At 40.8% G+C, this 22,913-nt stretch overlaps 1 pseudogene; it reads right to left on the reverse strand.

The window, feature by feature from the left end:
• The window catches only part of LOC135709172 (uncharacterized), a 256,458-nt pseudogene that overhangs the window by 135,201 nt on the left and 98,344 nt on the right, over window positions 1–22,913 (reverse strand).

Below are 22,913 nucleotides of genomic sequence, written 5' to 3' on the forward strand. Positions count from 1 at the left end.
GTTTGGATGACGTGCTCTCAAACATCGAATGGGATGCTCTACTGCAACGGGAATCATTGGACGAGTCTGTATCAGCTTTCTATGATAAACTTTACGAAGTTCTTAGTGACCAAGTACCTCAAAAGAGACAACGAGCTTCTTCAGTCTACAACAAGCCATGGTGGACCTCTGAACTACGTCATCTACGAAACGTCCTGAGGAAAGCACGCAGCCGTTTCTTTCTGATGAAGTCCGATAGTGAGCGGAATAACCTTCAGGAAGTGGAAACAACGTACAAGGCACTTCTCTTTTCCACGAATGAAAGTTACATGGCTAAGATTCAATCAGATGTCAAGCAAAATCCTTCATGTTTCTGGAATTTTGTCAGAAGCCAAAAATCGGCTACTCGCATGTCAACTAACGTTAAATACGACGAAACCATCGCTAGCTCTAAGTCGGAAGCAGCAAGCCTATTCGTCAAGTTCTTCGAGAGCGTATTTAGCAAATCATCGCGTGTTCCTCGCTTCAACCGCTTTGCCCATATTTCTCCACTAGACATAAATCTACCCGACGTTCAGTTTTCCGTTGTCGAAGTGGTGAAAGCCATTGAAGAACTCGACGTTGATAAAGGACCTGGAATGGACGGTATACCACCCTTGCTGCTGAAGAATTGCTCCACCGCACTTGCATCTCCCATAACATCTCTATTCAACCGTTCGCTGCATGACAGGATGTTCCCAGTGGCTTGGAAATCAGCTTCTATCATTCCAATCTACACATCCGGCAACTGTAATCGAGTCACGAACTATCGAGGTGTTTCTGTCTTGTGTTGCTTGAGCAAAATTTTCGAAAAACTGGTGCATAACGTTCTGTATAACGCCGTATCTTCATTAATCTCCGGCAGCCAACATGGTTTCATGAAACAACGCTCCACGACTACAAATCTGATGTGTTACGTCAACAGCTTGTCTCGCAAAGTTGAACATGGACAACAAGTTGATTCGATTTATATAGATTTCGCCAAGGCCTTCGACACTGTACCACATATCTTGGTCCTAGACAAAATGGTACACATGGGGTTTCCGGAATGGATAACGGAGTGGTTGTTCTCGTACCTGTCGGACAGAACCGGTTGTGTTGTAGTGAATGCGGCACAATCCCAGCCGTTCAACATCGCATCCAGTGTACCCCAAGGAAGCGTTCTTGGGCCGCTGATCTTCAATATCTTCGTAAATGACTTGTGTATGCTGCTCTCTTCTTTTAACCTTTCTTTTGCCGACGACTTGAAGATTTATCGTGTCATCACTTCTTCAGAAGACTGCATGGCGTTGCAAAAGGACATAAACGTTATGCTCGTTTGGTGTAGCGATAATGGAATGCGCGTGAACAGGGACAAATGCAAAGTTATTTCGTTTACGCGACGCACCAGGCCCATTGTCCATCAATTTAAAATGGAATCCGTCATACTGGAGCGAGTTCTATCGATTTGTGATCTGGGCGTTACTATTGAGTCAAAATTGAAGTTTAACGAACATGTAGCTATTATAAGCGCCAAAGCATTTTCTGCACTCGGATTTATTCGTCGACATGCTTCAGATTTTACTGATGTGTACGCCATCAAAACGTTATATTGTTCGTTAGTGCGAAGTATCCTGGAGTATGCTGCTCCTGTATGGACACCATTCTACGCGACGCAGATCTTAGCAATTGAGCGTGTGCAGAGGAAATTCATACGATTCGCTCTACGCCAGCTTCCCTGGAATGACCCAGTAAATCTTCCTTCTTACCCCGACCGATGCCGATTGATCAACTTAGAAAGTCTGTCATCGAGGCGAATTAAAATGCAGCGTATGTTCGTGTTTGATGTCACCACAGGAGGTATTGACTGTCCTGCATTTCTTGAGCAGATACCGATCGAAATTCCTCCACGTCGCTTCCGAAGTTCACCTCTACTGGCAATTCCGTACCACAGGACGAACTATGGGCATCACAATTCACTTGATTCGTGTCTCCGGGCTTTTAATGAAGTTGACAACAAATTCGATTTTAACATGTCCAAAACTGTATTTTCACATAGGATTAGGAATTAAGTCTAGAAAATAGTATTAAGTAGTTCAGCCTGTGCGACTAAGTAGAAGGCGGTGATCGTAAATAAATAAATAAATAGATAGGACAAGGGTTTCGGGAAATGATGGACTTCCTGTTCGTCCGAGCTTCATTTTTTTAATCTGAGGATTCACGGTCTCGATGATTTCGTCCGTGACTTCCCAACGAACTTGAAGTGTGCGCGTTTGTTCGTGGTTGTTGTTTTTCATATTAAACTAGTAGTAAGCTAGTGTGTGCGTGAAGAATTTGTGTGCGATCAGGAGGCAGACTATCAAATTGCAGCCATCTTTAAATTGTTCGCAGAATAATTCACCGTACCCGAGCACAGCAACTTATCCCCCGACGGACGGAATTTCCCCGGCAATCGTCAACCGGCTGGAAGCGGACGGATCCGTTAAAAAAATCTGTCCGAGGAGACTCAGGGGATCTCCACGTGGACACGGTCCACCCGTCGGTTCTTCAACCTACCGGAACGGCAGAGGAACCGCCATTGCTCGAGCTCCATTCATCGGATCATCATCGACGATCACTAACGAGTGCGTTGAACCCGTCGATTGGTCATCGACTGTGACCATCACGTAAGCCAACGATCATCTGGTGAGTCAAGCCTTTTTTTACTTTGGAGTGTGGCGTCCGGCGAGGGCGCCACGTAGTGATGTTTTGCCAGTCTAAGACTCAGGAGCGAATAGCGCCGAGTTTCCCTGACATTATTTTCCAGAGCTGATTCTCACCTGTAAAATATGCGCGCGTAAGATTTCTGACGCCACTCCATTGTCACCAGGAGCGCAGACTCGTTTAGAGCTGAGTTCAGCGTTGCCATATATACCGATTTCCGAACTAGATACCGATACACAGATAAGGTTCCTCAGAATACCGATTTTTGCGATTTTTTTTAAATGATTAAAATTATTATTGCTTAACTCCGTTAGAATTTTGGAGAAAATTTTGTGAGACACTTGTATCTTTTTGAATACCTCATATTTTTTTAGCCTTCAAAATTCTAAACAATCATCTCTAAAGATCTCCGTAGACTAATGTTTGCATTTCCTCACCGTTGTTGGCTACCCATCAATCGAGAAATAGTCGATGGTTCTTTCCGGTAATTCCTAGGGAATCGAGAAATATTTTTTGAACATTATTTAACTTCCGGAAGTTTTTATTCATTTTTAAATTTCCTGAAGTTTCATTCAATTTTCCCTGGAATTTTCTTCCACCTTACCTTGGAAGCTTCTTCAGCCTTCGCTCGAATGATTCTTTCATCTTCTCCCGCCAGTGTTTTAAACTTTCCCGGAACTTCAAGGATGCTATCAGATTTTTATTGCAGATCCACACGAGCTGCAGGAACATTTAAGAAGTTCTGAAACTTCAGAAAATTCCAGACTTTTGTGTAAGTTTCGATAAATTAAAGACAGTTTCATTAACTTCTGTTAATATTCGAAAACCCGGAAATTTCAGAATAGTCCAGCGAACTCCAATGAACTTAAGGATTTTGGAAACTTCACAAGTCCAAAGAACTTCAAGAAAATTTAATGGTTTTCAGGAACTTTAGTCTAGCTCAGAGAACATTAATTAATTTCAATGAAATTGCTGAAATTATAAAGGAGTTCCGAGAAACTCAGGCAATTCCCGAAAACTTCAGTAATGTTCTGAGGAGCTCATGCAAATTAAGGAAACGTAAGGGAAGTAACATGAACATAAGAACATTGTGAGAAAATGTTATGGGAAGTTCTATGTTTTTTAATGTTAGTGTCGATAACTTTTTTAAATTAAAAAAAAATCGGGAAGATCAAAGAACTTCAATGCTGATGTTTCAATAAATTCAAGAACATTGAGAGAGCACTTAAGAGATTTCGTAATCTTCAAGAATGTCCAGAAACGTTCAAAGCTGATTAGAGATATTTCGGTAGTCTTATTATAATCAGGGAAGTTCCGAGCGCTTTGAGGATGACCAGATAACTCCAAAACAGCCCCTGATTTCAGGAAAATTACAAGAACTTTTAAGAAATTTCGAGAAATTATGGAATATTCCTAAGTGCATTCCAGGAATGTTCCGAAAACTTAGGGAAATTGCGAAGTCTTCAGGGATGTTTTATGAATATTAGGAAAATTTTATAGATCATTAGAACATCCCCCAAGAATATCTTTCTTCCGGAATTATGTCCTTGTTTCTTTTGACTTTCCGTAAGCGCTCTGGCTTCCGACTTTCTTCAGATGTTTCTTCTAATCTACCTGAGGAAGTTTCTGCCAGCGTCTCCAGGAAGTTTATTTCGCCTTCTCCAGGAAGTTCAATTCATTCTCTTAGAAATGTATTTCGTCTTCTTCTGGAAGTTTGACCATAAGCCAAAGGTTTCTTTTTTTGTGCGACTTCTATTGGAAGGTTTTTCCGAGCTTCTTCTGGCTTCCCTGGAAATGGCTTCTTCTGAAAATTTACTTCTGGGTACCGAAGCTTTTCTGGCTTCCTTTTGATTTTTTTTCCGATAGTTTATTTAAATTTTCGCCACAAGTTTTTTAATTCGTGTCTTGGAAGTTTCCCGAATGCTATTCCTGCTTTTCTCGAACTTCATCATCTTCTTTCGTCTTTCTCTGGATAATTTTTCAGCTCCATTCAGAAGCTATTTCAAACGTTCCCCTGAGTTTTCTTCCGGAATTTTCCGATCAAAGTTCAAAAGCTAAAATTTTGCTTTGATTGATGGCTTTCTCAGTCTTAAAACACTGCAACGACTACGATGTAATCTGCCCGACATTTCAGTCATGGGTTGTGGCTTTTTTGAAGGGAAAATATTGATTGTCGTTATTGTCAATAGTTTATTCGTTGTTGTGGCTGATTTTTCATATTTTGGTTTCATTTAATGATATTTAATTAAAAAAAAACACTACTTGGTCACAATTTCGATCACCACTTGAGGACAACGATAATTTTAAAAATTTAAATTAAAAAAATTAAAGATTGTTTTAAGACTGAGAAAGCCGTCAAACAAAACAATTCCCCTCAAATCCCAGTCGTCACCATCGTTAAAAATTTGGAATACCTTTGATACCGATAAGCTTTAAAACAATCTGGCAACGCTGGCTGAGTTGCCAAATGAACAGATAGGAACATATGAGCACTTTAGTTAGGGAGAGAGAAATCGCACACACTTAGGAGAGAGGAACGAACACACACAAGTTAATAGAAATCGATAAAGATTAAATGTAAATAGATTTACGTAGGTTAAGTAATGTTGAAATACCCGTTATTACGTAACAATAAATGTTTTCTTAAACGAACCATAAAGCTTCAATTGGTTGAATGCATTCGACATCACTTAGCGTTCTCCGTTGTAGTTTTCGGGTCCCGTCTTCTTGTTGAGAGTTTGAATGTTGTGGAGAGTAGTCCACTTCCAGATCGGGGCGACGTCTGGTGGCAAGTGACGACACTGCCGGTGAGGATAGATTCTCTTTCGTAGAGGTCTTTTTTGGTATGGGTGAGTTTCACCGACTCTCTGAGTGATTATGGTGTTTGTGATTTTATGTAGATAATAAGGTTTCCCCGTTTGGACGGTTAATTGAAAGCCGGCTTGCGTGATCCGTAAATCCTTTCTAGGAAATTTAATGGACTCGCCCTTACGAGAGTCTCAACCGGGCAAATTTACATTGGGCGTGTGGTCTCCCTTGCGGAGTGGTGCTTAAGCCACGCGTTTTAAGTCGGATCGTCCGGGTTGGCTACAATGATTCACTGTTGAATTTTAGTTACATATTAATTCATCGCTTTTATTATTTTTTAATGTTCTACCCTTCAATAAAATATAAACAAATTTGAGATTTTGTCTCTCAGAACTCCATGGAACTTTGCATAATTGTTTACTAGAGGCAAGAAAACCAAGTTTGTGCGAGAGTCAACGCCTATTTTTTTTTAAATCACAACAAATTATGTGTTGCCAAAATCGAACGAATTTATTGTGAAATTTAATTTACGATTTCGTTGATTTTGAATTTAAAACACACGGAGCAAAAATACACTTTTTTCAAAATCCGTTCGATGGTGCCACTGCCACACACGAATTGTTTTGTGGTTTTGTTGCCAAAATCGAACCGTGCCTAAATCGAACGAGTACTGTAACCAAAAACCTGTTCAAGTTTAATGTGTCAATAAATATTTCAGCACCGGGTATTTTGTTTTGATAAACTAAATAATATAATTCTTAAAAACTCAAAAATATCATATGCAAACCACTTCTGATATAAGTGCACGTCTTGCCCCGTCGGGGTGTTCATCTTGTCCCAGGGTGTCTATGAACGGTGTATAAGAGATACTATTGACGTAGAACTACATCGTTCTTTATTTTACTGGGTGGTCACATTATGAAATCAATAATAAGGCATGAAACTAAAATGTGAAAGTTTTCGGAAGCATATTTCTTAAAACCATTAATTGGAAATATATCATGCAATGATACATTCGACGGAAAATTTATCCAGCATTTTATTGGTGTACAGTACAAATAGTGAAAATATTTAAACAATTAAGAAATTTAACGACCAAATAGGAAAATTTCACTAACTAATCAGAAGAGCGGACGAATGGGGAAAAGCTATATTCTCTCGCACGGACATCATTTTCCTACTCATGCATAAATTTGCCTTCTACAGCGCATTCTGTCAAGCTCGGAGCTCGGTGATAACACCGTACGAGAGAAAGAGAAAGACCAGTGGCAATACTCGTCCACAAAGGATCTGTCAAATCGCTTCCATCATCAGTTCCAGCCCGACAGTGGAACAAGCCGGAGCTCGGGATTTACAACATAGGGAGAGAGAGATAAAGGAAGAGTAACGGAAAATAACAAAGCAAGGGGATCAATATAGAGAAGCCCTCACAGCTTATAATAAGGAAATTATAAGTTCAAATAGAAAGGATTGGAGGCATACATGTGAAAACATTGAAAATACTCCAATTGTTGCTAGATTACAGAAAATTCTTTCAAAAGATCATTCAAATGGCCTAGGAACTTTTAAAAAAGTGGACGGCACGTTTACTGGATCATTTGAGGAGACGTTAGAGATAATTATGAAAACACACTTTCCATGTTCAACTTCTAACAAAAATGAAGACCAGAAAATATGTGCAGCAAAAACTGCCTCTGGAAAAATCAGGACGTATGTTCAGAAAACAATGAACGAGTTGACTAGATCAGAGAGAGCCAGGAAAGATGCTCAAAATAGGCCAACATGATTTTTACAGAGAAACGAGTTGAATGGGTGATTGGTTCATTTGAACCTTTCAAATCACCAGGTAAGGACGGTATTTTTCCAGTACTACTCCAGAAAGGGAAAGAAACATTGACACCTATTCGTACAGACATGCTTAGAGCAAAATTAACATTAAGCTATGTTCCAATAACCTGGCACCAAGTTAAGGTTATATTTATTCCGAAGGCTAGTAAAAAGGATGAAACTTCTCCTAAATCTTTCAGGCCGATTATCCTATCTTGTAGTATGCTGAAGATAATGGAGAAAATAATAAATGAGCATTTTTTTAAGTTTTAAATAAATATCAGTCTGCATATCAAATTGGTAAATCAACAGTACCAGCACTTCACACGCTGATTACAAAACTAGATCTTTTGAATCAGCAGAAATTTCCCCAGCAGCGTTCATTGATATTGAAGAAGCATTTGATAATGCATCTTATTGCACAATGAAAAACGCTATGATGAAACATAATTTCGATAAAAGCCTAGTTAAATGAATTAACGAAATGATTAACAAAAGAGAAATCTCAGCAAACCTTGGAAGCTCATTCATAACAATGAGGGCTGTGAAAAATTGTCCTCAAGGAGGTGTTCTTTCACCTCTACTGTGGTCTTTAATAGTTGAACTTCTCAAAAACTTAGAAGCACAGTGCATAGTCATATTAGTGCGTGGAAAATATCACTCATTTCAAGTTGAATACAAATTGCTTTAAATTATATTTCATTGTGGTGCACTCGAGATGGATTGAATATTAACCAATCTAACAAAACAACGATTCTACCATTCACACGAAGAAAAAAAATGTCCATAAATAATATTAAACTCAAAGGAATAACTTTAGAACTTAAAAACACAGTCAAGTATCTGGGAGTTGCTCTTGACAGCAAACTAAATTGGAATTTGCATCTAGAGCAAGTTATCAATAAGACAACAAATGCTCTTTGGATAAGTAATAAACTTTTGGTAAGAAATTGGGACTAAAACCTAAAATGATCCACTGGATTTATTTGACGATTTTAAGGCCCAGAATAACCTATACATCATTGGTTTGATGGTCTAAAACCAATGAAAAATCAGCTCAGAAGAAGGGCTGCAAAGACTAGCTACTCTCTCAATAAATGATACAATGAGCAGCACACCAAGTATGGCATTGCTTTATCTGCATCCGTTGTGTTACGTACGGCCGTGAAAAATATTCAAGTCCTGCCGCGAAGGATGACAGTTCAGACTCGAATACCCTGTTGTAACCCTGTTACCGGTACGCGCACTTCTTGTAATCGGAGCAAGTTTGCTCGTATCACTTTGGCAAAAGACCTGCTTCCGTTTCAAAGCACCTCGGCCTTTCAAAGCTCCAGACTAGATCCCTCTCACTGTCGAATGGTTGGCGATTGAAGGAGAAAGAGGCGATTGAACAACTAAGCTTTCTTATGCGTTAGTTATGAGATTGAATAGAGACTTCTGCCTTTCAAAGCTCCAGACTAGATCCTTCTCACAGTCGGAGGGTTAGCGATTGGAGGAGAAAAGAAGTCTTATTAATCTCTATACGAGCTCACCTTTTCGCAATTACTTGAGAGTAATCGTCTTTTGGATTTTCCAGTAATTTACCATACCTGAACCGTTCGGTTGTCTAACGATAACCAACTGTATTCACTAGAAACTATTGCTATTCATACAAATTCTTATCCTAAAATATTATATCTAAAAATGCTCTTCTGAGCTATGGAGACAGTGAGTAGAACACATTTCTTTTTGCGCAATGAAAAAGGGATAAAAAAGGAAAAAATGTTTCGTTTGCGCTCTGCCTCCTCGCCGCAATAAAACTGCGTTACGCGTTTATTTGTTCATTATCCTTTGGGGTTTTTTTTTCCCACAAAACTACTTTCAGCCTGGCGGCTGTTGTTTTTTTTTTCTGTCTGGTTTTTCCCAAAATTCTGGCGTCATTTTATACGGTTTTGTTGGTCTCTGTTCGCGACCATTTTGCTGGGTTTCTTCCATACTCCACTGTCGAATATCAAATGAAAGTGAGTGACTCAATTGACAGTGACGATGAGGTTCGAATGAGAAAGGGGCTCTTCAAATGATGGGCACGAGAGAATTTTTTTTTTCATAGAATCGATTTAATAGTTGTATTGGTTCATCTTCAATCGAATGATTTGAAAATTAACAGCACTGATGCTAGCTATCCTACAACGCTATATAGTTATAGAGAAAGTACACTGTCGGAAAAACAAAGAGAGAGAGAGAGAAAGAGACTTAACACCGTTGGAGCGGTAGCTCTCCAACACAAGAAAAATGAAATGTGCTGCTCGATTTAAATGCTGTTTAACGTCTTTTTGGAAATGAAAGTGCAGTCTCGCAACAGTGTGTGTTTACTCGCAAAAAATTGAGTAGCACCCGATCCCTGCTTTGGAGTAAATTCTAGTTACCGTTCTTATCAAATTTGTCTTCCCTGAATTCGAATCACATGCCAAAATCTTGGGAAGTGTATTTTCAGCAGACATTACAGATTTATTCAAATGCAAAGTTGCGCCAATGCAGGTAATTTCTTTAAAAATCAATGTAAATTTATCAGAAAACTATTGATTTCTCTTTATTTAACACATTTAAGTGTTTTTTTTTTAAATAATTCAGGTTCATTGACACTTAGTTTAATGAAAAATATCTCTTTCAAGTTAATGACAAAAATCTTTTGCAACCACATGACCGTTTGTTTGAATGCTCATATTGTATGCTATTGAACGTCAGTTAGATAAAATGGAAATTTATGCAGTAGAATCAACTCTTTTGAAATGAGAAGCAATCATTGGAGTCTCATGATAAAATGTTATCAAGATTTCTCATCGTAAACACCGAAAATTTTCTAAGTGGCAACTAAAAACACAATTATCAATTTGGCCCCTGATTACGGTACCGACTACGTCAACCTTCCTTCTAACTTTTTTTTTTGTAATTACTTTATTTGTACAGGCTCAATCGAATGAACTTTACAGAGCCGAGTTATCCTTTGCGTTATACATTGTTACTGTCTTATATTTAAAGTGAAAGGAACTGGACCGAGTACTCGCGGTCGTCTCGAGGTTAGTGGAGATTTACAATTTTTTGGATGGGAAAAGGGAAGAAGGAGGTTTTAAATGTGGTTTACGATATAACTATTTAATTAATCCTAAAGCATGAAATTATTTCTATTCATCTTGATAACAAACATTGAAAAAAAACCCCAGACGTACAAAACACAAACTAAACACAAGGTTAATCAAACTTACAATCTAAGGTTAATATCCTTAAAGTAAACATATATGAGTTTCATAAACTCCAGATCGCGTCTAGCCAAAATATCCCGAACTGGAACATTAGGTTGTCTACCTCGAGCCCGAAGGGAATCATAAAAATGTGATCTGACTCCACGATACTCCGCACAAGACCAAAGGATGTGATCAGCGTCCTGGTAACCTTGTCCACATTCACAGAGATTGCTGTCTCCCAACCCCACACGGAACAAGTGAGCGTTTAGACAATAGTGATTGGACATGAGACGAGACATCACGCGTATGAAGTCTCGACTCAAGTCCAACCCTTTGAACCATGCAAACTTCGACACCTTAGGGATAATTGAATGTAGCCATCGTCCCAAGCTCCCTTCACTCCATTGATGTTGCCAGCTAACGAGCGACTGCTGACGATAAATAGAGAAAAATTCACTATAGGCGATCTGTCGATCATAAATGTCGCCTTCCATAGCGCCCACCTTCGCAAGTGAATCCGCCTTCTCATTGCCCAAAATTGAGCAATGCGAAGGGACCCACGCGAAGGTGATGATGAAAGAGCGAACGGATAAAGCACTAAGCAGTTCTCGTATTTTCAAGAGAAAATACGAGAAGTGCTTTACCGGCCTAATGGAACGGATAGCCTCGACAGAACTGAGACTATCCGTAAAATAAAGTAGTGGTCTGGAAGAAGTGAAGCAATAGTTTCCAAAGTGTAGTGAATTGCTGCCAGTTCAGCCACATACACAGAACAAGGAGCTTCAAGTTTTCGAGAGGCGCTATGAAATTCATTAAATACACCAAAACCAGCGGACTCCTCTATTAGAGATCCATCTGTGAAAAATATTCTTGCAGAATCAACATGGCCAAACTTTGCAGAGTATAATGACGGAGCAATCATAGGACGATGATGCTCTGGAATTCCGCGTATTTCCTGCGTCATAGATAAATCAAAATTCACTGAATTGCCGAAATCGGAGAAGACTACACGATTGGGAATATTTCTTGAAGGGCTGACATCCTGTGTTAAATATAGGTAGTACAAAGTCATAAAACATGTTTGAGGATTTAGCTCCAGAAGCTTCTCAAAATTTTCGATCACCAGTGGGTTCATTACTTCGCAACGGGTGAGGAGCCTCAGAGATAACTCTGAAAAACGGACGGATAGTGGCAACATGCCCGCCAGCACTTCGAGACTCATAGTATGAGTCGAGTGCATGCATCCTAACGCGATACGAAGACAACGATACTGGATCCGTTCCAGCTTGATGATGTGCGTTTTAGCTGCCGACTGGAAGCAAAAACTGCCGTACTCTAAAACCGATAAAATCGTTGTCCGGTACAACGTCAGAAGATCTTGTGGATGGGCTCCCCACCACGTTCCGGTAATTGATCGAAGGAAATTGATCCTTAGTTGGCATTTTCGTCTCAGATACTCAATGTGGGATCTCCAGGTGCATTTGGAATCGAACCAGACCCCAAGATATTTAAAGGACATGGAATGAGTGATCGGTTTACCCAAAAGTTGAAGCTTCGGTTGTGCTGGGCTATGCTTCCTAGAAAAAACGACCAACTCAGTTTTCTCCGTGGAGAATTCGATACCTAGCTGAATAGCCCAAGTAGACAAATTGTCCAAGGTATCCTGTAAGGGTCCTTGCAGGTCAACCTCTATTGGCCCTGTGATAGACACTACGCCATCATCTGCAAGTTGTCTCAACGTGCAATTGTCACTAAGACAATTGTCAATTTCTCTAACGTAGAAATTGTACAAAAGGGGACTTAAATATGAGCCTTGGGGGAGACCCATGTAGCTAAATCGAAAAGCTGTAGAGTTTCCATGAGAAAAGCTCATATGTTTTTCTGACAGCAAATTGTACAAAAAATTATTCATTAATGGAGACAATCCACAAGCGTGGAGTTTCTCTGAAAGAACTTCAACGGATACTGAATCAAAAGCCCCCTTGATATCCAAGAACACAGAAGCCATTTGCTCTTTCTTAGCAAAAGCTAACTGAATTTCCGAGGAAAGCAACGCGAGACAGTCGTTCGTTCCCTTACCCCTACGGAAACCAAATTGAGTATCTGAAAGAAGGTGGTTCGTCTCAACCCATTTGTCGAGGCGAAAAAGGATCATTTTCTCCATCAATTTCCGAATACACGACAGCATCGCGATGGGCCGATACGAATTGTGATCCGACGCGGGTTTATCAGGCTTTTTAATGGCTATCACCCTTACTCGTCTCCAATCGTCGGGAACAATATTGAGCTCCAAGAACTGATTGTACTAGTTCAACATGCGCCTCTTAGCGACGTCTGGGAGGTTTTTCAACAAGTTGAACTTGATTCTATCAGATCCCGGGGCAGAATTGCCACACGAAAGGAGAGCGAGTGAAAGTTCCACCATTGAAAAAGGCTGACTGATTTCGTCTACCGAATTCGCGGTTTCGCGAGGAATCAACTGCGACGGCACGGAATCCGGACACACTTTTCGCAAGAATTTAAGAATCCATTGATCCGAGCATTCCTCGCTTTCGTTGTTAGTAGACCGGTTACGCATTCTTCGCGCCGTACTCCAAAGCGTATTCATAGACGTTTCGCGCGACAATCCGTCTACAAACTGCCGCCAGTAACCCTGTTTTTTGGCCTTGATGAGGCTCTTGAGTTCGCGTTCAAGAGATGTGCATGCGTCGAAATGCTCGCGTGTTCCGCGTTTCCGAAAAAGTTTAAACGCGTCGGACTTTTTACGGTAAACCTCCGTGCATTGTTGATCCCACCAGAGCGATGGTGTTTTCTTACGAATAGACGATCGCGGCACCGGTCGTGTTTGAGCTTGAAGTGCGCTGTCGAAGATGAGATTAGAGAGGAAATTATATTCCTCCAACGGCGGAAGCTCTTCCACTGACGATACTATATCGTCTATCGCGGATTGGAACTTAGTCCAATCGATGTTACGGGTTAGATCATACGCGACGTTAACGGATTCTGACGAGTTGAACCCACTGGCAATCGAAATTTTGATCGGCAAATGATCACTACCGTGCGGATCCTGGATTACATGCCAAGTGCAATCCAACGATAGTGAATTGGAGCAAAAGGTGAGGTCTAATCTGCTACCATTCGAGGATGGACCAGCCAAACGTGTTACTTCTCCATTGTTAAGGATTGTCATGTTGAAGTTGTCGCAGAGATCATAAATCAAAGTAGAACGGTTATCATCGTACAGTTCCCCCCAGCCTGTACCGTGGGAGTTAAAATCTCCCATGATCAACCATGGAGCGGGAAGTACCGCACATATGTCGAAAAGTTGTTTGCGATTAACAGAGACTCTAGGAGCAATATATACAGAAGCAATACAAAGGCTCTTACCTTTAATGGTAGCCTGACATGCGACAACTTCAATACCGGGGAATTCGGGAAGATTCACTCTATAGAAGGAATGGCACTTTTTGATCCCCAAAAGTACCCCTCCTCCACGTGAATCCTCACGATCCAATCGAATAATGTTAAAATCGTAAAAAGGGAGATCAATTTCTGAAGAGAGCCATGTTTCACAGAGGGCAAATGCATCGCAATCATTGTTATGGACTAAATACTTGAACGAATCTAATTTCGGAATAAGACTTCGACAATTCCACTGTAGAACAGTGATCAAATCCCCGACCTCGTTTGGAAAATTATCCATCGAAGGAGATGATAGCTGCAAGAAGGGGCCATTTTGAAGTCAATTGCTTCAAGAAGGATTTCACAGTGGGAAGCAATGTGAGGACAATGCTTTTCAGAGGATCAGAAATGTTGAGGTATTTGAGAATACCGTCCACAATGTCATCAAATGAGAACAACCCAGATGAAGAAGGGGTTTCTGTTCTTAAAATTGGGGCATCAGGGGTTTTGGATGTCCCCGGAAGAGGTGGAAAATCCTGGGTATAATCAGTTCTGCGGAATCCAGGAGGAGGAGGAGTACCACTCCTTGATTTAGGCAAGCTGATTTGGGGTTCTTTATTTGCAACAATCCGCGAACGGATGCGCTTTCGTTTCCGTGCAGAACCTTCCGGAAAACTGAAAGAAGTTCCCTCCTCAGCCAAGTCAGAGTCAGTCTCGTCATCTGACAAAAGAGAAAAGGGATTTTTGTCATTGGTCGATGGCGTGGCTGTCTTAAGTATTTCTGCAAAAGACCGCCTGGAACGTTCCTTAAGGGAGCGTTTCATTTTGTCCCCGAGCTGTTTGTACGCCGGGCACGACGAGAGAGCATGAGGAGGAGTTCCGTTGCAGTACACGCATTTTGGTGCAGTAGCTGCGCAGGCGCCATCCTCATGCTTCTCCCCGCATTTGGAGCAGCGTGCCTTGTTGCCGCAGTGGGAGGCCGTATGTCCCAACCGCTTACAATGCTGGCAGTTCATGACCCGAGGTACAAACAACCGCACAGGAAGACGAAGTTTTCCCAGCTCGATGTATTGAGGAAGGGCAGATCCAGAAAAGGTCACCCGAAACGAGTCTGTGGGGGTAAAACTCTTTTTACCCTCGCTGAGCGATACTGACTTCATTCTATGAACGGCCAGTATCTTTACCGGAGGAAGCAAGGGGTTCTTGAATCGGCCAACCGCTTGCTTCTCCAGTATCTCGGGGTTCAGGCTCGCCTCAGTGACCACGCCTTCGATCTCCACATCAGAGGCTGGAATGTACACCCTATATTCCAGTGTGAAAAACTGGGAAACAGCAATTTCATTAGCCTGTTTCAGGTTAGCGACGGTCACACGAAGTTTGTTGTGCCTAACCTTCGTTATTTCGGTCACGGCAGAGAATCGCTTTGTCAGATCATCAGATATCTGAACAACATTCAAGGGTTTGTTTTTGGGCTGAAAATAGACAACCCATGGGCCAGTCGAGTCATTCGGGTAGGCCCGCAATCTGGAGTTTTTCTCAGCCTGCCCATTGACAGACTGAGACGACGAACCAGGGATGACATCATCATTTTTCTTAGATGAATGGTCATCCATGTCGTCTTCTGACAAAACATCCATTTTGTTCAACTAGTGGGAGCGCAAAACGCTCTCCCACTGAACGCACAGACACAATACACAGAAAACACTACAAACACAGAAATACAAAATGAAAATCTAACTAATGGGGGAGTAAAAGAAACAAGAAAAAACAAAAACTTATCTGATAATCCTATACTACTACCACCGAGCGTTATATGTGTAGGCGTTTACACAGATGGCTGGGAAGCGACGCGCAGCGTGGATGACCTTCACTGTGGTGCACTTGATCGAGGCGCGGCACTCAGCGCACACAGGCGCACGATGAATGATGAACGATGTAGATGTAGAAACGGGTGCTCACACTCGATGATGATGATACGTGAGCGGGTATGCGTAACGATGATGCCCAAATTTGTTTGCGAATTTCCAATAGCACGGATTAATCTTTCCGAAAATGACACTTTCTACTAAAAAAAACTCACTTTTCGATCAATTTACCGGGAACTATGCCAGAAGTCACTTAGTGAGAAAAAAAAACTGATAATTTATATCAAGCGAATACCGAAAAAACTTCCAAAACAACGGAGCGCGAAACAAGTCGACCGTACTTCTTGCTAGGACGCAGTGGGGTGTCTTCTAACTTTTTTATTTAATTAAAAAAAAATAAATTTTATAATGCTTCACAAAATTTATAATTTCTCAGAGGTAAAAATGTTTTCAATTCGATTCCAAGACCCATCAAGCGTGCGATTACACTTACAGAATTAAAGAGACGTGCATTTCACATGTAAAAGCTGTTTATTAAGCAGTTATATTTTTATGAATTGATAAATAATGTATCTTGACGAAGTTATCTCTAACGGATTATTTTGTATGGACACTGTCATTAAAACCTTTTAGTAATTTGTGTAGCATAGTCGTTTCCCTGGATATAGTGCTGGCACTGTGGAAGCTTATACGTGTAAATCCCAGGTCACGTGTAAATTGAAGTATTGTCGAGGATTGTATTGGACTCTTGATAACTGGTTACACCTATGAAGGTTTTTGGTTGATGGCTACCATATTTAACAGGGAATTTATATCTTTAATTGTAACCAGCTCGATTTTGTTTGCAAACCTTGTTAAAATGTTATATTTAATTAACTTAAAGATAACACCTCCAGCTCAAACCTTTGAAGGGGTAAGAGGTGGGACTAACATCATCAATACATACCGTCTTGCCCCATCTACCCCTGTATAAACTCGTCTTGTATTGCTGCCGTGATGCTTGAAACCAAGATTTCAGAATGCTTTATAGATATCCACAGAGATTATGGCTTTTTGAACTTTTTTGCAGAAAAAAATAGGGATGTTATATACTTATGTCCAATGTCTGTTCCAATACCCTAATAAAAAATACTGAAAAGGAACATTATTTGTCACTTAAGTTTAACACTTTTTAGGATACAGAATCTGAAATAACATTTATTTTTGTTGTTACTATTTGGCTTAAAGCTGCACAGGTACATTTAGGTATAGTTTTTTTTTAACTTCAGCACTTACACTTTCATTCCGAAGAGTATATAAACAACTCAGTACGATGACTTAATTACACTAGTTTAAAGCATACTTGAATTGTGTATGATGGTGATCATTTCCCATGTTAAATAGTGTGCTTAAACTAAAAAATGCAGTCAGAAAAAATCTCAGTAATTTTGTTTTCTAGATACAGCTAAAAAATTAAGTTTCACTCCAAAAAAGTTTGATGCTAAAATGCAAATATCTCTGGCTGTAATGAAGCTATATCAATTATTTTAACGCCAAATTAAAGGTAACACACAAAAAAGCAAAAATCCAAGCAAGCTTTTAATTTACAACAATACCACTAATCAAGCTGAAAAATAATGTTGAGTTAATCGAAAGAAAATTTTCTTACCTTTAGTTTGGCGTTCATTTAGTTGATATAGCTTCATTACAACCGGAGATATTTGTATTTTCGTAAACACACTTTTTTAAAGTGAAATATAATTTTCTAACTGACTACATTTGTGGATTCAGGGCACGATTTTACATAAGGTCAAACATTGAAGTTATTTTTTTTTTTTGTAAACTAGTGTTATTATTCTCACAACTAACGGATGCGTTTATCGAAACTTCTGAATGGGAGGATTTCCCAACCAGTGTACTATCCTGATGCAACCAAACCAACAGTCACAGCTGTCTTTAACGAGTACCTCGCATTCGCGGTATCGACAGAACATCGCATGATTGGTCCAAATAAACGAATCAACTACAACTACCCTGATTGCTGGTTTAGTTGAAGGATACCTTGACTGATAATCGATGTAGTAAACTTGAATAGACTCCACTCAACTACCTTCGACAGTTAAATTAAATCACATTCCACCGGCTGGCTGGCTAAGGGTGTATTTGCTGGATGGGCAGCAAATTTCCTCCCTGAATCAGTAGTAGGATTTGAGTTCGTTCGTTCGGGAGCATGTTACCAATAAACTGTATGTGGTGAGAGTCATTAGCTACTGGCTTTGCAGGGGCACAGTAAACGATTCCACGAACAGTTTGTAATTTCAGGTGTGTCAGATTCAAGTGTGTGTAATTGGTCTGATCATTGGATTTCATCATACGCGATTTTAAGTGATTCAAGGAATCGAACGGATCCGATGCACGTCCAACTCACGATAAGCATTCATCCATACCACTAATCAGAGACCACCCTAGTCGAGTTCTGCTGTTATCATCGGTCGATTAGCCAAGGAAAAAAACCAAAATCAATTTCTACACCATCCAATCTCATTCGACGCTAATGAAGTACCATCTCCGATAGCTCTATAGCATCACTTTTGACACATCTGCGTCTCGTTTTACAAATCGTAGACAAATGGCGCTGGGCTATCAAAAACAAAAACTCCAGCGATCAGAATCATGGGAACCATAAGCAGTGTGGGGTGGCGGTGGACGACGAGCTCGGGATGAAGACAGGAATCTAATTTCACATAATGGGAAACAATCTGACAAGGGCTGGAAAAAGTGATTTCCTAATGAGCCTATGATAACGGAATTCTTTGATGATTTTGATGATTGTTTTGTTTTCGTTGCAAGGAGATGAGACGATAGAAGACCACTGGAATGTGCGTAAGATGACGCAGCATCATCGTCTCGGGATCAGGCGATGATTTGAAACTTTGTGACCGAATAGGATTTTTCGATGTTCAACAGAACGACTCGTGAAAGTCACATGTTTTAGCAACAAAAAATGCTGCAACTCCAATCATGTCATTCTGGTATAATTGAATTCCTCCCCCACAAACCACGAATATTGACATTTCCCAAACCGCTAATGCTTATTTAAAGCGTGGTTAAGCTGTTCTCGCCTGTCATGCCGCCGATTACGTATCGTACAGACATGGAAGCACACAGTATCAACATCAACAATGTGGCGTAAAAATGAAGCTATGTGTTCTCCGCTCGGGATGGAAAGCGGAGGATGGAGGAAAGTTAAACGTTTTGATCTGAATCTTGATATTAATTAATTTATTTCACAGCTTGATATCATGCGCTTTCGATGATGGTGGCGTAGCGGCGGCACGCTTTTTTATTTGAGGAGGGTAAACTTTTCAAGTCTCAGATAGGCTAGTCAGTAAAGGCACGGTATTACCGGTGGCAGTGGGTTCGATTCCCAGTCCGGTCGAGGACATTTTTCGGATTGAAAATTTTCACGACTTCCCTGTGCTTGCCACACAATATACTAAATTCATGCATTGGATGGCATAGAAAGCTCTCAATTAGTAACTGTGAAATTGCATCTAGAACACAAGTTGAGAGCAGGCAAAACGCTCGCTACAGGAGTGTAAAAAAAAAACCTAGAAGAAGAAGAAACCTTTCAAACTCCATACACTGTTGCTATCGTCGGAATCATCGTGTATGTAGATTGAAAAAGAATGAATGTAGAATATGAAAGTGGGAGATATAGACAAGGAGGGCAGGGTGCGATCCCAGTTGCAGGGTAGGTGGGAATAATTTGTTTAAGTGGTTTTTGATAACGAACTCTGGCACTACTGTTTCGCTTGATGGGTTGTTTGGTTTTTATCATTTTCGTTGTAACTTGTTCCACCCGCCACTCTTTCATTTCTCACAACTGCTACCCACCTACTCGAGGGTGACTCGAACTGGGACGGGGCCGATGACGGTAGCTAGCGGTTTGTTTGAGCTGTCAGTCCAAGTTTACCCACAAGCTTCCTATCCTGTTGGTGAAGTGTTAACGCTTGCTGAAAGGTGATTAAGCGGTTGTGGTATTTTGAGTGGGTGGGAGAATTTCTACCGGGGCTAAAAGCATGATATTTGAACAGTTGAAACATGATGCTGGTACGGTTTCCTTTTCCCTGAATAGTCAATTCACGAATGCACAACCGTTTGATGAATCAAATTAGGATTACGGGGTTTTTATTTAATTTCCGTGCTACTACGCACAATCCGCGCTTTGCCGCTCTTTTTCGAACGGATTTGAACAAAAATGGAATGTTTTCACTAAAGATGACTTTTCTATTTTTTTTTTACCTTTCGTTACGTATGGATTTAATAAAGAGTCACAAGTTGTTGAGATTTTGTTAAAAACCTAACATTACTACTGGATTTCAATTCTGTCACACGAGTTTCTATTCCGACCAAACGCATAGAAATGTCATTGAATTTGAGGAATATCGATAGAGGTCACTCAGTCTATTAGCATACTCCTAGAAAGAGTAAAATTTTCATGGATTTTCTCTTATATTCGAGAAGTTTTCCGGGCTATTTCCCGGAAATCTCAATTTTGTGTAAATCTACTTTTGATGAAATCGAGTCGAATCAAATCAACTTTCAGTTGGTCTGATCGACCGTGTAGAATATTTCATTGTGTTATGATTGGCTGATATCGATTGTCGTTGCTCATCCATTTGGATTGTCGTGTTTGAGCAGCAAATGTATCAAGTATCGTCGTTCAGCCGTATTCGTTTCCGGGTGCAAGGCGAGTGTCGGTCTTTATATACATATGGTGTGGTACAGGTAGTGGTTAGGATTGGTATGGAGAAACTAGATCCTTTCAAAAATGTCGATTGGAGCCAATCAGGGCCTGGGTCCAAGACGGATCCTCACAAACCGCGTCTCTGATGCAGATGATACATTCTGCAGATTCCACAAGTCTTGTGGAAGGTTCCGCTCCCAGAGAAGTTGTGAGAGAGATTGGCCCTCGTTCTGAGCAGGGACAAAGTCAATAATAATCTGAGTGAGGAGATTGGGAGGGTCCTCCCATCTTCTAGTATCTCTCTTGGCTTTCAGTATAAACGCATCTCTTGACTGCATTGAAAATGAAACTTACTCACAGAGTGAGCCACTTTTACTCAGTTGTGTATTACTTTTACTCAGTTGTATATCACTTATACTCAGTTGTATACAGTGTTGGAAAAGTTCGCGATATTTCACGAAGTTCTTTCCTTTATTTAACGTCGGTCTCTGTTCCGCAATCTAGTGCCAATCACCGACGGACATCGATTGACATCCATTGACGGCAATCGAATGTGCAGGAAGGCAGCTTCCACACCTGCGTAGGATATCGCACCCATTCAACATACATGGGCCGGGACCAACGGCTTTACTTCCCTTGTGTAAACCACGTGACCAGAGATTTTTATGCCTCAGAAAAATCCCACCGGCCTCGGCTGGGATTGAACCCAGACCCATCGGGGTGTTAGAAAGCAGTCACGCTTATTTCACGAAGTTCTCCAAGGGAAAAGTTCGCGAGTCATAGTGATTTTTTGCGAACTTTTGCATCACTGGTTGTATATCACTTTTACTCATAGGGGGCGACCCCGGCGTAGTGGTTAGCATCCATACCTATCACGCCAAAGTCACGAGTTCAAATCTCACCCCCGGACAAGTCACGAATGACCCAAGAGCGTTAAAGTGACTAAAATAAAAAAAAAAAAAAAAAAAAAAACTTTTACTCATTCGTATGAAGAAATTTTTAAAATCTTAAGTCACTAAGCGCATGAGTTACCTATCCTTTCAGTATATTCAGCAATAACTTCAATGTTGAATCTCAGAAAGTTGATTAAAAATACACAGAAAATGCTTCGACTTTCCTCATTGAAAAAAAAATACACCTTCAACAACTCAACCTCAAACATTGCTCACAGCTTAACATTGTTTCCGAGATTATCCGATTAAAATTTATCCCCTTTTAATATCCTTCATTCCGATCCACATTCGGTACTAATGGTGTTTTTCCTTCCAGCCAAACACTTAGATTGAGCTGAGAAAACACTCCGCTCCTTCGTCGTCCTTGAAGCAACATTGTCCCCGAAGAAGCCACATCGTATTCTGCATTTCTCTGTCATCCACTTGCAAATGCAATTCCCTCAGCAAGCAAATGGCACTTCTTGAAAATGCAATCATTCTTCCTGCTGGAAGGCTCCCTCTCCGCACTTTGTTACTTCATTTGAAAGTCGACTTCTGACCAACTCTAGCAGAAACACCGAACGTTCAACACGTGCTCCCTCCACCCATCCCTTCGTTCGGTCAGGAACTCACTAGTCGACCAAGTCGTTTACAATGTTTCATTTTCACCACTTCAACCGAATAAAATTGGCTGCAATCTCGTAGCACCACTCTTGCCTGGCCAGCCATACCTGCTCGAACCAGCTGGAGTATGTAAATCTAACCATCTCGATTAATTTTCTTGCAATCCACAATCACACACACACACACACACACACTCACACGTTCCCCGTGGCAAGTCTTTGTCGGTAGGAAGTCCCATCGATCAAAGGTGAAAAGTAGCCCCCCAAACTGTGAACGGTGTATGCAGAGTGGCTCACATAAGCTTTTGTGCAAACTTGTGAAGGAAAACCAAACAAAACTGCACAGCCATATTTTCTCGTACCTTTCACATTGGGAAACCACTGAAGGCTCTGAAAGGTCTCACCTTGTTGGATGTGAACATTTCTCCACTATGGCCTTTGTGTTGTCTTTTTACGGAAAATTCTTCTACACCAGGAGACTTTTCATCGTCCAAGCAGACCAAACACACACAGAGAGAGAGAGAGAGAGTAATGGATACTATAGACGTTCGTTATGCAGTGACTTACCTTCGTCTTCTTCCTCCTCTTCCTCTTCATCTTCCTCGCCCTCACCCCGGGTGGAAACGCAGTTGGGCGTCGTTCCTATCCACTGCTTGCCACTGCAGAACAATCGATCCGTCTCCGGTGGCTGAAGTTCGTAGTAGTCATCGCACTCGTAGAATGCCACCAGAAAAATGTGGTCATCTTTTCTCCGCCTGCAGGGAAAGGGAAACACGACAAACAAAAATGCCAATAAATAAATAGAT

The sequence above is a fragment of the Ochlerotatus camptorhynchus genome, unplaced genomic scaffold (genome assembly GCF_037179485.1).
Source record: "Ochlerotatus camptorhynchus isolate MF236.1 unplaced genomic scaffold, CSIRO-AGI_Acam_v1.1 ptg000353l, whole genome shotgun sequence".
Classification (NCBI taxonomy): domain Eukaryota; kingdom Metazoa; phylum Arthropoda; class Insecta; order Diptera; family Culicidae; genus Ochlerotatus; species Ochlerotatus camptorhynchus.